Source organism: Molossus molossus, unplaced genomic scaffold (genome assembly GCF_014108415.1).
Source record: "Molossus molossus isolate mMolMol1 unplaced genomic scaffold, mMolMol1.p scaffold_m16_p_21, whole genome shotgun sequence".
Taxonomy (NCBI): Eukaryota; Metazoa; Chordata; class Mammalia; order Chiroptera; family Molossidae; genus Molossus; species Molossus molossus.
The window spans coordinates 48,020,204-48,035,868 of record NW_023425357.1 but is presented as its reverse complement, the minus strand read 5'-3'; the positions used below and the strand labels follow the sequence as shown (position 1 = coordinate 48,035,868).

Here is a 15,665-nt window from a genome sequence, read left to right as displayed (position 1 = left end):
TCTGACTATGGGGACTGGCTATATGGAAGGAAAGGGGAGGCAATAGGAATTACAAACATCCCTGTTCACCTCTCCAGCTCCCTTTTGCTCTAATGATGAGGAGGAAATTATGTCTGACCGCCTGCAGGCTGCCCCCAGGTCCCCCTCTCAGTCCTCCCAGGGGCCGAGCTGAGCCCAGTGGAGGGCACATGCCAAGCAGCTCTCCAGCCAAGAAGCACCGAGCAGTGTGGTGCCGCGGCCCAGGCAGGGGACAGTGACCAGCAGAGACGGCACTGAAGGAGGACGCCTGCCCGCTCAGTCACATGACAGCTCTGGCCAGAACAACACGGTGTAGTCTGGCCAAAGCCACCTGGGAAGCCAGGGCCCAGGCGACCCTCTGGCCAGACGCCCCCCCTCACCGCAGCTGACAGGGAGAGGCCCGCCGTGCCTGGGCTGGGGGCGGGATCTAGGAGCCTGCGGTTTTTCTGTTTCTTTTCAGTGGTCCATGTTCCAAATCTACACCGTCTCATCAAAGCCTCAGGTGGTGTTCAACCTCATGACAAGAACAAAATCTACCTGGGGCAGAGTAGACTGCTTGGGGGCAGCACAGAACCTCCAGCCACGGGGTGCAGCCTCTCAGAGATGCTCCTGCCTCCCCAGACGTGGGGGCCCAGGCAGCTCAGCCACCCCGAGGGGCTGGGAGCACGCACCTGCAGCTCTGTCGATGACCACCAGGGGTCAGCTGCGGCACTGCGGCTCTCCTGGGCTCCAGGTCTAGGCAGTGAGGGCCACAGGGGGATGCCATCGCCTGAGGCTTCGCTGCGAGGCAGGAGGGCACCCTTAACCCCGGGCGGGCCCATCACAGGCGCAACGCACTGTAGGCACTGCTGCTGCCCCGTGGTGATTTCACCCCCTCTGGCGAGCGCCCAGCCAGGAAGAGGCAGTGCCCGTCCTCAGACACCAGATGCCTGCTGTCGCCTGTAGCTCAGACAGCAGCCACGGCCGGCCTCCTTCTTGGGCTCCTGGGTGCAGGCCACGTGGCTGGTGGCTGGCAGGCCACGTGCTGTGTGCTGTTATAGGTACATTTCTTTTACTCCTCACAACAGGTAAGACGAGAAAAATGAGGCTCAGAGAGACTCAGTTACTGGCCCAAGGTCACCCAGCTAGGAAGCAGGAGAGAACCAGGCAACTGGAGCCCGAGAGATCTAGGGGCTTGGGCAAGAGCGCAGGCTTCCCAGCACCCCCGTCCACAGATCATCCACACTCCACACCAGACACACACACACTCTGCCAGCATGGCCTGGCACCTCGGCGGGGTTGTCATGGACCCAGAGCACAGGCGGGTTGTCTGAGACCACAGATGGGTTGCAGCCGTTTCCATGGGAACGCCCACCCTCCAGCCGAGGCCCCTCTTCTGGCACTTGTGCAGGGCCAGCCAGCCGGTCCTGAGGGAGCCGACCACCCCAGCAAACCACCCTCCTAGCCGCAAGCCTTTGCCGACTCTGTTCCCACCTCCTCTCCCCTCCTCCCAGCCAGCCACCCTGAGGTTGTCTTGTCACAAGGTCACAGCCCATCCCTGCAGCCCCTGGAGGTCGAGGCCCTTCGGCCCACCTCACACCCAGCCACGTGTCCCCTGCGCTGCCGGCGGGGGCTCACTTCCTTTCTCGGCGCCCCCACCATGAGCCCAGCGCTGGGCACACTCTGCCCGGCCCAGCGGCCCAGGAACCGCCCGCCAACAGCCCGTCACCACAGCGCCACGTGGTCACGCTGCCCAGCGTGGCCAGGCCCTCCTTTACTGGTGGGGTTCGAGGAGGGAGCGGAGGCACGCTAGGAGACAGACGTGGAGCCCTCTCCCTGTCCGAGGTGCGGCTCCTCGGCCTGCACCCAGGAGACAGTCGAGTTCTGCAGGAATCAGGGCAGGGAGGGCGTGAGCCACGGGGTGCAGCCTGGAAAGAGGGGGGCGCTCCGAGTGGGAGGCACGGCGGAGACAAAGGGAGGGGTGGGAGGAGGCAGGGGCAGGCACGGTGGGGCCGTCCCAGCCAAGGCCCCCGAGGCCCGGGGAGTCCAGACTCGACACCGGAGGCCCCCACTGTCCTGAATGTGGCCTCCGTCCAAGGGCAGCAGGAAACCAGGGTGAGGATCTCTGATCTCCACAAACCCTCAAGGACCACCCCCACCGCCATGGGCTGCCAGGGCACCAAGAACGGCCAGTGGAGCACACAGGGGCTCATGCGGGGCCCACGCACAGAGATCCCGGAGGCAGGGCCACGCCGGGCCACCCCGAGGAAACGCCCGCGGGCAGGTAGAAACAGCCAGCCTCCCCGCGTGCGGAGCAGCAGCAGCGAGTTCTTCGGACCGACTCGAAGAACTTCCTCCAAGAGGTTCAGAGGCACAAGGCGAACAAAGGCCCAGGATGTCATGGCAGATGGAGATGTCGACACGCGAGGCCCCGGGCGGCTGGGCCCCAGAATATATTCAGCACTGTATTATTAAGCACCTGCTGGATGCTCTGCGGATGCTCTGCTCTGGGCACAGTAGAGGGAGGGGGAGACTCCAGCTGGGCTGACCCCCCACAGGGGCCTGAGACAAGACACCCAAAGGTTTGTGTGGGACGAACAGCGTGGATGGCAGCTCAGTGAGGGGCATCGGTCAGTGCCACCCAGGAGATTGGGGGGGGGGGCCTGAGAGCCCAGGTGCTGCACGGAGAGGGGGTGGCAGTGACGTCACCAGGACTCACCAATCACCCAACACGCCTGTGTGCTGGTCCGCTCCCCGTGGAGCCACCGCCGATGAGCCCTAACAGAGCCGCGACGTCTTCCCAGGACTGGGAGTAGGATTCGAGGGACCGAGAGCTTCATCAAACCTTCTTGCAGAGTGCCTCCCACCCGGCAGGCTTCTCACAAGGGCATTCGGGCTTAATGTCTATTTCGCTATTTATGCCTGTGCTATATTTAGCCCCTTGGAGAAGGAAGGAAATCGTTTTTTAAAGATGCTGCCGACCCTGCAGATGAACAGTTACTTCCCAGCACCATGAAGGCCAGGAGTGGGTGGGGGTGGGAGCTGGAGGCGCCTGGAGGGGCGCCTGGCACCCGCGCCGCCTCTGCCTGCCAGGGAGACGCAGGTGTGGGCCGGGAAGCAGGTGAGAGGAATAAAACGGGGGAACGGAAGGTGGGCGGCGCTGGTCTGCGGCCGAGATCCAGCCCCTCGGCGGAGCTGTGTGTCTTTCAGGATGGAGGCTTCTGCTGGGGCCCGTCGCGGGCACCTCTGCCTGGTGCACCAGCCCATCTGCCCCCGGGACATCAGCCAGGGACGGGCGAGGGGCGGCAGGGTCGGGCCCTAGCTGGGGTCCTGCTAGACCCCCTCTGCAAGTCTTCACGGGCCCAGGCCCTGGCTCCCTTTGTCACACCCTCACTTTCGTTTGGGTGGGGACCTTTTCTTTCTGCCAAGGACCATTTAGATACTTATAACATCACTCCCAGGTCATACACGATCATCAACTTAAAAATTGGCCTGCTCTATTGGATCGGGCTCATTGGTGAGGTGTGTGATGTTAGCTGGTACTGATTCTGAGGCCTTACCCGGCCCTCGGGCCGGATGTTCCCCATCCCTGACACATGGTCGTTCGTTCATTCATCCATCCAACAAACCTGCTGGTGACAGCCACCTGCTTGTTGCTGGGCATTCAGCAGCAAAATGGCCCCAACCCGGAGCCCAGGCCAGCATACGTGTCCGGCACAGGGGGGCATGCCGGAGCCTGCTGCCGGACCATCCTTCCCAAAGCTCCAGTGCACACCTGAACGGGCCAGTCAGAGGTGCAGGTGGGGCCCCATTCTCGTTTTACCGACCCAGGAGGCATCCCGGGCTCAACCACTCCGTGGTGCCCAACAGTCACGCACACGTGTGCACACGCATGCATACCAGCGATGCTTCCCTGGTCTGCGGCAGGGATTTCTTCTCCAGGTCTTGGCTCTGTTTTCTGTCTCTTGGTCTGGAACCTGCATGGTCTCCCTCTGACACCCCCCTAGTGTCAAGAGGGGAGACTGGAGGTGCTGAAATGCACAGGCTGCCGGGCGGCACACGCCGTCCTCTGTCCTCGAGGTGCACAGGTGGGGCTGAGATGTCCGCACTGCAGCTCACTCTCGGGTCCCCCGTCCCTCCCGCGCTCCAGCAACTCTGACCCGAAGGTGCCGGTGAGGTCCCAGCCCCTCCCCAGCCTCAGCAAGGGCCCCACTCGGGCTCGCCACTGCTGTGGGCGACCAGCAGGCGGGTGGGCAGCCTTAGGGGCTGAGTCCTAGGCTCGAACCCTGGCCCCACCACTCACTGACCAGGGGGCCTGGAGCGAGCTCCGAGCGCTGGGGCCTGGGTGGGGGGCGGGGCGGTGATAACGAAGCCTCCGCCAAGAGCCCTGGTGATCAGGAGATAAGGTGCGGGGTCTTTCCCAGGCCCAGACGGAGTGTGTACCCCACGAGACTCCATAACTGTGTCCAGGACAGGCCTCCTGACCGGCCAGGGATCTCGGGAGGGGCTGTCCGGTCCCTGACACCAAACAGGGCGTGGAGATTGCAGGGGCCTCGTGGAGGTTTGCGGGGCTGACGACCTCTCTCCCAGCTCCTCCTCCGGGGCTGGCGCGGTCTCGGCCGTGCTCCGGAGACGGCGGAACCCACACGGCCGTCCCCAGAGCAGCAGGCAGGCATCCGATGAAGGCCGCCCCTGCCCACAATGCACTGCTTCCCCTTCGCCCAGGGACGCGCATATCTGGTGCGGAGAGGAGCCATGCAGGAGGGAGCTGTGTACGCATCCACTCATGTGCTCCCCCCCCTCATTCCTGCGGGTCCCATGACGTCAGGCCCCCCCCAGGAGCTCACATTTCCATGGCAAGGGGGGGGATTCTCTCAGGGGCACAAGGGAAGGACTGGTCCCTGGCCTTGGCCCTCAGGCCCCTGTGGCAGATGAAGGGTGCTGGGATACAGCCCCCCACACCCCGACATCCCACCCACCCTGCTCACCCCACCAGCAGGACCCATCAGCTTCCCCTGGACCCTACGTCACCTCCCGCTGATTCTAGGTTGGGAGAGAAACTGGCCAACCCCCTTGCTCCCCACTGCCCGCCCCTGGGCCGTCCCCTGGAGGCCAGCTTGACAGAGCTGTCCCCAGGAGCAGGGGCCACGTCTAACCCACCTGAGCCACGAGAGACTCCGCCTCCGGGGGAAGAGGCAGGTCCTTCGGGCCAGGCCGACCCTGCGGCTGTGTCCAGCTCTGCGGGCCTCTGTTAGTTGTTCACAAACAGACATAGAGCCGGCCCTGGGCAGCGGGCAGAAGACGGAGTCGGGCACACCCTGGCCTTTTCCGGGCTCAGGGCCAGGGAAGGGTGAGACTTTGCGAAGGAAATACGACGACAAGAGGACTTCCGATTGGGAGATGCTTGGGGAAGACACCAGCCTTCCAGCTGCCGGGGAGGATGCTTGGCACTGTGTGTACACGCACGTGCACACAGACAGCTTTCCAAGCACGATGAGCCGCCCAGTAATGGCATGGGCGTGCCAGTGATGCAGATGACAACCACGGCTCACATGTACCACATGCTCTGTGGCCACGCCCCACTCTCAACCCTTCATGCCTGTTCACGCATTAAGGCCTCATGACAAACCTGGGCGTTCAATACTATTCTTACCCCTATTCTACAGATGGGAAAACTGAGGCACAGAGCGCCGAGGCCCAGCAGCCGGTCCTGCAGGCCAGATGTGCACCACGCAGTCCACGCGGGGCCCGGTCTGAGCCGCAGCACCGCCTGTGACACGTGAAGCACGCAGCATGTGTTGGGGAACAGTGAATAACTCAGCTTGGCAGAAGCACAGGGTATGTGCCATGGAGACAGCCTGGGAAGGAAGGTGGGGGCTTACTGATGAGGCTCCTTGATGCGAGACGAGGCAGCTTGCCCTGAAATCGGGGCCATGGGGAGCCAGCGAAGGTATTTGAGCTGTGGAGTTGCACAAGAGGCAAGGAAGAGGGAGAAGCTCATACCTCCAGCCAAAAAGATGTGTCGGCAGGACCCTCATGCTCTCCATCGCCCTCTGCTTCCTTCCTGGGCCCCTCCAACCCTCACAGACGCACAAGCACACGCGCACACACACGCGCCCACCCACACCCACGCGGTCTACCTTTCCCTTTGGGGCGGGTGCAGGCACCCGCAGCTCTGCTTCCCTCTCTGTTCTGCAGCACCTGGGCAGCCCCTCTCTGCTAGTGAGCGCTTATTTTTAGAAGAGTTTGACAACCGTCCAAGGGTCTAAGATGAACAGATGGCTTGTCTTAAAGGCTCGTATGTTCGCTAGTTTGCACTTCTGACAAACGGTAAGCGCACTCGAGAGCATGCCGTAAACAGCGCTGAATGAACACTCAGAACACAATTTAGCTAATGCACGTCATTAAAATTAGGAGTGAGTGATGGCCAAGGCTCCCTCTCTCTATGCCTGCCTGGTGACGCAGGCGCTTCCCCGGGGATTCAGGCTATGACGTGTGTGCGCCCCGCTCCCCCCCGGGCCCCCACCCAGCCTGCCGGAGTCACACAGACCACGCGAAAGGTTCTCGGTGTGGAAGGGACACCTGTCTTGGCACTGGGGTCCTGGGTGAGGCAGTGGCCCGCTGGTCTGGGACAAAGCCCTGGAAGGTCCCGGAAGCCCGGCTCCCGCATGCGTGGGGATGTGTGTGGCTCTCCCAGCCCTGCCTCCCAGACAGCCAGACGGGCTGTCGTCTGCCACTCCAGAGCAGCAGGAAGTGAGCCTCGCACCGCTCAGCCGGGAAGTCTGTCTCTCTCGTGTGAGCAATTCATCCGGAACTCCTGGCCTGCGGGGAGGTGCCGGCATCCAGGCAGCAGCGGGCTTGGCGCCGGGGGCGGGGGGAGCTGCCGCAGAACCAGGGCAGGCCCTCAGCTGGTGACCCGCGGCTCTTGTTGGAGGGTTCCCCGAAGAGGCCGACCGTGGGGCCTCTTCCTGCTGCCCTGTGCCCCTCTCTCGAGCGCTCAGAACACAGACCAAAGCAGGTGGCCTGGCCACCAACTAGTTCCACGAACCAGGAAACATCTTCCTTCAAGTGAAAATAGGGGAGCAAACAATGTAAAAACAAATTGGGACAAGTCCCCTGCCCTCCAAGAGCCTGACCAGACCCCTGAAGGGAGGATTCCAACCAGACAGAGCGGCAGGAGTCCAAGCACCCACGCCCCTGGGCCCGAGGGCACCAACGAGAGGCCCGGCACTCCACGGAAACTGGCCCTGGGGCCCTGGCCCATTTGGGTCAGTGGTTAGTGCGTCGGCCCCTGGACCAAAGGATTGCGGGTTCAATTCCAGTCAAGGGCAGGTACCTCAGTTGCGGTTCAATCCCTGGGCCTGACGGGTCATGTGGGAGGCAGCCAGTCGATGTGTCCCTCTCTCTCTCCCCCCTTCCCACTGTGTCTGAAAATCAATGGAAAAATATCCTTGGGTGAGAATGAAAAAAAGGCCCTGGGCTGCTGGCTTCCTGAGACCAAGACAGGGGTCTCCCCGCCGCCTCAACACCCTGCACTCTGAGAACACGCGCGTGGGCCCAGGGAGACCGCAGCATCCTCTCTGTGGGCGACAGACTGGCAGTAACTGGATGAGCTAGCAGATGGGCCTCTGGGGACCCGGCTGTGGCGGGCAGGGCTCCTCTGGCCATATGCAGCCACCTGGATGAAGACGTCCAGCTCAGGGGCAGGTGCTGTCGGGTCCACCCTGCAGACAGGTGCAGCCCAGGCCAAGGGTAAAGGATACCCCACCATCCCAGGCCCACACGTGTACACACACAGTCACGGATACCCCACCATCCCAGACCCACACGTGTACACACACAGTCACGGATACCCCACCATCCCAGACCCACACGTGTACACACACTCACGGATACCCACCATCCCAGGCCCACACGTGTACACACATACCCATGGATACCCCACCATCCCAGGCCCACACATGTACACACACACTCACGGATACCCACCATCCCAGGCCCACACGTGTACACACATACCCATGGATACCCCACCATCCCAGGCCCACACGTGTACACGCACACTCACGGATACCCACCATCCCAGGCCCACACGTGTACACACACTCACGGATACCCACCATCCCAGGCCCACACGTGTACACACACTCACGGATACCCACCATCCCAGGCCCACACGTGTACACACACACTCACAGATACCCACCATCCCAGGCCCACACATGTACACACACACTCACGATACCCACCATCCCAGGCCCACACGTGTACACACACTCACGGATACCCACCATCCCAGGCCCACACGTGTACACACACTCACGGATACCCACCATCCCAGGCCCACACGTGTACACACACACGGATACCCCAGAGCCCAGGCACATAGACGCTCCACTGACAATGTGCTGCAAAGGGTTGGTTGCTGCTCTTGGATTTGGTCTTCCCATGGTGCAGCTAACCTGCCCACACTCACGGCACTGCTAGGACCCCTGACAGCCCCCCGACCCGTGACCCTGACTCCCACTGGGGTCTCGCTTCCTGGCAATGGGAGGCTGAGAGGACAAAGTGCCCACGAGAGGCACGTTCCAGGTTCTCTCCTCGAGAAACAGGGAAGCAGATTTCTGCCCATACCTGTGGGTTCCAACCACACCCAGGAGACACCAGCCCTGTCCATGGTCCTGAGCCCTCCACAACCTGGCACCTGCTGCCAAGCCTTCCCCACCTTTCAGCCCCTGCCGCTGCCGCTGCAGCCTTCTGGAAGCCTCCCTGCCCAGTGAGCCCCTGGCCACGCAGTCTGCGCCCGCCCAGGGCTCTGCTGTCCAGGGTTCTGTGTCCGCAGGCTGCACGTGCTGGAAACGCAGCGAGATTCCGAAACGACCACCGCCGCTACGGCAACAGCGAAGGGAGCCCTCCAGGGACAGGTGGAGAGAAGAGAAGCTAGAACCACCCCCTCCCCCCTCCCCTGCCCCAACCTGCCTGGGGCAGTTGTGCTTTCTCCTGAAAAGTGGACGGAGCCTTTGAAGACAGAGCTGAGGGCGACAAGCCAGCACAGAAGGACAGACACTGCACGGTTCCGCCTCTGTGGGGTCCCGGCCAGTGGGTGTCCGGGGCTGGGGAGTGAGCAGTGGGGACAGAGTCTCAGTTCTGCAAGGTGAAGAGTTCTGTGCGCAGTGTGGACAGTATGCATGTACTTCCTGCCACTAACTGCACACTTAAAAATGGTTAAGATGGTACATTTTATTACGGGTATTTTTATCGATTTTATGCTTTACTTATTTGTATGTATTACCACGTTTTATTTTCTATTTATTTTATTTCTCCATGTGTTTTATCATCTGTATGTGTACTATGTGTATTTGACCACAATTTTAAAGAATTAGGTGGGATCCCACATGGTGAGCGAGCAGGTGGGAGCAAGAGGGGTCTCATTCTACCCGAAGAGCGGAGGCGCCCAGGGTGGTCCCCGAGCCGCTGCCCTCCCGCCTCTGGCTCCAGGGTTGAGAGACGGAAGCCGCAGACTGAGGCATCGAGACGAAGCCTGTGGAGGACTCGCCGGACGGACGGGGTGAGCGGCAGCCTCAGGGGGCACACCCCCGCTGAGCTCCAGCTGGCGCTGCATGCAAGCCCCCCACTCTGCGCTGATGGTGCCCCACTCCACTCTGTGGGCACGGGCACGGGGCTCGGGGCCAGGCCCAGGAGGAGCCTCGGCAGCTCTCCACCCCCGCTGGATGGAGCAGCCCGAATGCTCTCCACCCCTGCAGAGACGCACGCTTACAGACAGTCAATGTTTTGCCATGTTAGAAAAAAAAGGGGGGGGGGATTTTTCCAGGCCTTTACAACCTTAAATATTTATTCATCAACATTTGATGAGAAAACCAAGCTCCATATAAAGTCATCATATTTTACACGTCAAAAATCAGGACAACTCACCAGTAGCTGGTACAGAACCCTCAAAATCAGGGTTGTTCTGGAAAATCTAGGTCATGTGGTCACTAATTATATGAACACATGTGTTCAGGTCCCTACGCTAACCCAGTGCTTTTAGGTTTTATACATGATGCTTTGAGACATCATTTAAGACATAATATCCATTTCTACCATTCTCCAAGTTTTTCCTAAAAGGAACACTTTCCTGCATGCTTAAAATTTCTAGAAAATAAACCCCTATGGATGAAGAGCCGTTGGGCAGATATTCTGAGGGTGGTACCCCTCAGAAAGCATGGCCCATTGCCCCCCAGCGGCTTCCAGAGCCCACACGGCCCGGCCCCTTGCTGGCAGCCCCCGGCTACAGGGCCCGAAGTTCTGGAGTTGGACCTAATTTGCTGTGATGAATTGTAGGCATGCACCAGTGAACAGAACTGCAGCTGAGCCCGATTATGTCTAATGATCGCGGCAGTTCTTGGGAAACACTTGGGTGTACACCCTTGCCCGTCCAGACAGGACATCCAGCCTGGCACAAAGGAAGTCGACCCCACCACCCAGAATGGGAGGCTGCCAATCCTCAGAGCTGCTCCCACGGATGGCCCAGCCTGCGGTGTCTTGTCTGCCCCTCTCGTCCACACCCAGCTTCCAAACAAACCATGGACACAGCATACCGCCCACACACCTGCCCCACCATGACCAGGCAGAACGTGCTGTGTCCATGAGGCAAACCAAGGATCCTTTATATCTCCAGTCTGTTCCACCCTTCAACTCACCAGAGGGGTGTGTGCATGTGTGTGCGCGCGCACATATGCAGTTTTAGGGGAAGGGAGGGATGGGTAGCAGGTAAGCATGTAGTTAAAAGTATATGAGGAGCCCTGGCCAGTTTGGCTCAGCGGTTAGAGTGTTGGCCTGCGGTCCAGAGAAATCCTGGTTCGGTTCCCACTAAGGGCACGTACCTCAGTTGCAGTTTGTCCCCGGCGCTGGTTGGGTCGTGTGGGTGGCAGCCGCTCGATGTGTCCCTTTCACGTCGATGTTTCTCTCTCTCTCCCCCTCCCACTCTATCTGAACAAAAAATGGAAAAATGTCCTCGGGTGAGGATTTAAAAAAGTGTATGAGGAAGTGCCATGAAAGCAGTGTAGTTCCCGGAACTTACTAAGCACTCAGTACTAATGGATGTGCAGCCAGGTGAATGGTTGATGACGGATGGTGGTAGACGGATGGATGGTGAGTAAAACGATGGATGAATGATGGATGGATGGATGGACAGGTAGATGATGAATGGAGAGTGAGTAAGATGATAGATGGGTGGGTGGATGGATGGGTGGATGGATGGGTGGATGGATGGGTGGGTGGGTGGATGGATGGATGGATGGATGGGTGGATGGATGGGTGGGTGGGTGGATGGATGGGTGGGTGGGTGGATGGGTGGGTGGGTGGGTGGGTGGGTGGGTGGGTAGGTGGATGGACAGGTAGATGATGAATGGTGGGTGGGTGGATGGGTGGATGGATGGATGGATGGATGGATGGGTGGATGGGTGGATGGGTGGATGGATGGATGGGTGAGTGGATGGATGGATGGATGGATGGATGGATGGATGGATGGATGGATGGATAGTTAGAGGATGGATGGGTGGGTGGGTGGATGGATGGATGGATAGATGGATGGATGGGTGGGTGGCTGGATGGATGGATGGACAGGTAGATGATGAATGGATAGTGAGTAAGATGATGGATGGATGGATGGATGGGTGGATGGATGGATGTGTAGAGGAGTGGATAATGAATGAATGGATATGAATAGATAGAGAAGTAGATGAATAGATGGATGTGTAGATGACGAATGGATGAGTGGATGATGGATAGATGGATGGGTGAGTGGGTGGATCGATGTGTGGATGAGTGGAGGGGTGGCAGGTGGATGACCAGTGGGTAAAGAGAGTGCATGAATAAATAAATAGGTGGGAGGGTGGATGGGCTGGAGGAACGACAATGTGTCTGGGAGTTCAAATCCTGCCTTAGCCACTTAGGATAACGTGTGACCCCAGGCAACACACCTCACTTCTCTAAGTATCAACTACTCACTTGAAAAGTGGCACGAACAACACCTACCTCACAGCCTTGTTATGATTTTCTTTTTTTAAAAATAGCTATTTTCTTTCTTTTTTTTTTTTGTTTTTTGTTAATCTTTACCTGAGGATATTTTTCCTTTGATTTTTTTTTTTAAGATCAGGTGAATAGGAAGGAAGGAGGGAGGGAGGGAGAAAGAGAAAGAGAAACATCAATGTAAGAGACATCAATTGGTTGCCTCCCACATGACCCCGACTGGGGCTAGGGATTGGACCTGCAACCCAGGTATGCATCCTTGACTGGATTCAAGCCTGTGACCCTTCAGTTAGGGGGTTAATGGGCTGACGCTCTAACCATTGAGCAAAACCAGCCAGAGCATCAAACATTCTTTTTAGTTCTCACCGAAGGATATTTTCCCATTGATTTCCAGATGGAATGAAAGGGGTGGGGTGGGGGGGGAAGGGATTGAGAGAGAGAGAAACATCGATGTGGGAGAGACACATTGACTGGTTGCCTCCCGCATGACCCTGACCAGGGCTGGGGATGGAACCTGCAACCCAGGTACATGCCCTTGACCAGGAATCGAACCTGAGACACCTTGGTCTGCAGGCTGACGCTCTGACCGCTGAGCCAAATCAGCCAGGGCTATGATTTTCCATTAGATAACACAAGTAAGCTTTTTTTTACAACATGTAAAATGTTGTACAGATGTTTAAAATTGTCGGAATTAATACTAACCACAAGGCTTTGCCATCACTGTCAACTCCGAAGCATGGGTGACCCACGTCTGATGGGGCAGCTGCGAAGGAAGCATGGGGAGGCTGAGGCAGCGCCACAGGTCAGGCTCAGTGGGGGACCGTCGCGCTTGCCTCCCTTAAACCCAAGTGAACAGAATATACAGCCCCCCCGGCGCCCCTCCTCACTGCAGGCCTCCTACGTTAATGCCTGGCTCCCAGCCTGGCCCTCGGGTCTGCAAGCGGGGTAAGGAGAGAGCAAGTCTAGCCGCTCAGCTTCTGATGCAGCAGCTCCCAGAGGGCGAGGCCACCACGAGAGAACCCCGCACACTCGGAGCCCCGCTGGGCGAGGAACCAGGTGAGGAAGGCGAGGTGGGGTCGTGTTGAACTGGGGAGCACATCCCTGTGTCGAAAGGGGGCAGCTAGTTGTCATCATCCAGGTCTGATCTGTTGAAAAATCAAGAACCCTGGCCATTCAGTGTGGTGACAAATAGGACAGAATCGGGGCTGGTGGCCAGGGCCCAGCACTGACCAGCTCTGTGGCCTTGGGGACCTAGGTAACCACCCTGTGCCTCAGCTTCCTTAAATTACTAACACAGACATGGTAAGGATTGACTGTTTAAATGTATAAAAGTGCTAAGAACTATGGCACTTCATGAACACTAGATAAACTTTAGCCACTATAATTATAGGAAATTTCCATTTCTGAAACAGAGACAGAGACAGCCATTTCAAGTGCCCAAAGTCTCTCGGGCCCTGGGCGATGAGTTTGCACCCTCCACACTGTGGGAGTGCTCCCCATCCCTATGGTAATGACTTGTCGCTGTGTGCGCCCCTGCCCTGCGTGAGGGGAGCCCGGGTGGGACCCCTCCCCTTCACTCTAAAGAGAAGGAAGCGGCTGGCCTGTTCCCTTATCCACCCAGACAAGTTCAGCATCTTGCTTCCTCCTCATCCTCCACCACCTTCCTCCCAAGGCTGTAGTTTATCTATTTTAAGACCCCAAAGAGTATAAAATGCTAGTATTGGATGTATCACAACGAACAAGCGCAGACGACCCACTAAGCCGTAACACCCAGGCCAGGCATTCCAGTCCAAGAGCTGTTAGAACGAGAAAACTGTGCGTCTGAAACGTCGGTGAAATATCGAAGAGCCAGCACGGGCGGAGCTGCTGCCGCGTGCCCCAACCGGCTGCTGCTTTTCCAGGCTGCCCGTACCTCCCCGGCGGCCCCTTGATTGACGAGGACACTGAGGCTGAGAAGGGCAAGGTCGCTTACTAAGCTATACGGCTACTAAGAGGGGGTGCTTGGATTTGAGCCCACATGACCTGTCTTCCTCCCTTCTCACTGTCCCCTGCCTCCTGGTGCCACCAAGGAACGGAGACACCGAACGGAACGTGCCGCCTGCCCTCGCCCGCACCCCAGAGGGAACCTCACTGTGGCCCTGGACGAGCCCTGGCCAGTCCATGTTTGATTCTGTCTGAAGCCCAGAGCAGAGCGAGGGCCCGTGTTCATTACTGACACAGTGGAATGAATTCTTGCCGCTGTGCGCCCGGCCTCGGGGCCCCACCCGCTCTCCTGTGCGTGCCGCCGCCAGGCTGCTGACTGGCGCTCCGGAAATGCCAACTTGCATTTCTCATCATTAATTTCTTTCTAAATGTCATTAGTAATTGCTCCTGCTCGACCAGAGCGCGCAATCCAGGCTTCCTCTGAGAGCACCCCGCGGCTGGCGGGGCCGAGCACCCACCACGCCAGGCGCCCACCCAGCAGGAGGCAGCCAGCCCCTCTAGCGAGACAAAGCCGGCGTTTCTGACACAGCTGGGGCTCAGCCACAGAGAGGAGCCCGCACGGTCCCCCACGGTGGCTCCACGCCCCGGCTCTGGAGCCGGGCTGCCTGGGTTCAGATCCCATCTCTGCCACTGCCTCCCTGGGCCTCAGTCTCCCCATCTGCAAAATGGGGAGGAAAACAGCATCCGCCTCATAGGAGGGTCCAGAGGATAAAACAGGGCAACCAGGGAGAAGAGCTCCCCACAGTGCCTGGGGGTTGTCACTGCCGTTACTGTCCCCACCAGGGTCGGCCCGGCCCTGCCACTTACCAGCTGCGGGACAGGGCACTGAGCCTCCCGTCTGCAAAAGTGGAACCTCAATGTCACCTTGACTCGACCCCAGCCCACCTGTGAGGCCTCCTGGGGCCAACCCCCTAGGCGTCCTGCCCAGAGCCCTCCTAGGAGGTAGCTCGGGTGACAATGGGCACCTCACAGCTGAGGCCACACCCATGTTGCCACGACAGCAAGCAGCAGCTGAAATGCACCCCTGGGCCCAGGGCCCCCGTCTTTCCTGTACTTCGGACGCTGGTATCGGCCTCTTTGCTAAGTTAGGGGTGGGGGTAGGGCTTTGTATGGTGCCAACCTCTGGGAGCCTTGGGCCCACCAGCACCTTCCGTTACTGGTACCGCCAGCGTCCAAGGAACTGAAGGCATTCAGTCCCGGCTGGGGCAGCGCCGGCGAGGGCTGGGCTCATGGCACATGGCTGCTGGCTCGAGGCTCCTGGCAGCTCCCCCGTGCCCATCTGTCACCATGGCACGGTGCCCCTCGAAAGTTGGTTGGCCCCCCTGCCCTAGGGCATAAATGACAGGCTCGGATGGGCAGACGGGCAGCCCGAGGCTAATTCCAAGTGCCATCTCTGCCCGGAGCTGGGCCTTTTCGGGGAGCCCCCCTCCAAGTCTCCACCTGGACCTCCACACACTTCATCGCTCAGGTGGCCAGAGCCCACCTGGGGCTCATGCGGGCATTTGAACACAGCCAGGCACTACACCCCCACGCCCGTTCCCGCCTCGCCCTCGGCAGTGACCAGGGCAGCTGCCCAGAGCAGGACAACCCCGTGCCCAGGAGCTGAGGCACTGAGTTCCTCCAGAAGGCCTGCCCCGTCCCCACACCCGGGTCCC

The 15,665-nt window shown here is 59.3% G+C and overlaps 1 protein-coding gene across 1 annotated transcript in view; it reads right to left on the bottom strand.

Moving 5' to 3' along the window:
* Positions 1-15,665, bottom strand: part of ZNF423 (zinc finger protein 423) — a 267,618-nt gene that overhangs the window by 1,593 nt on the left and 250,360 nt on the right. The window lies entirely within an intron of this gene.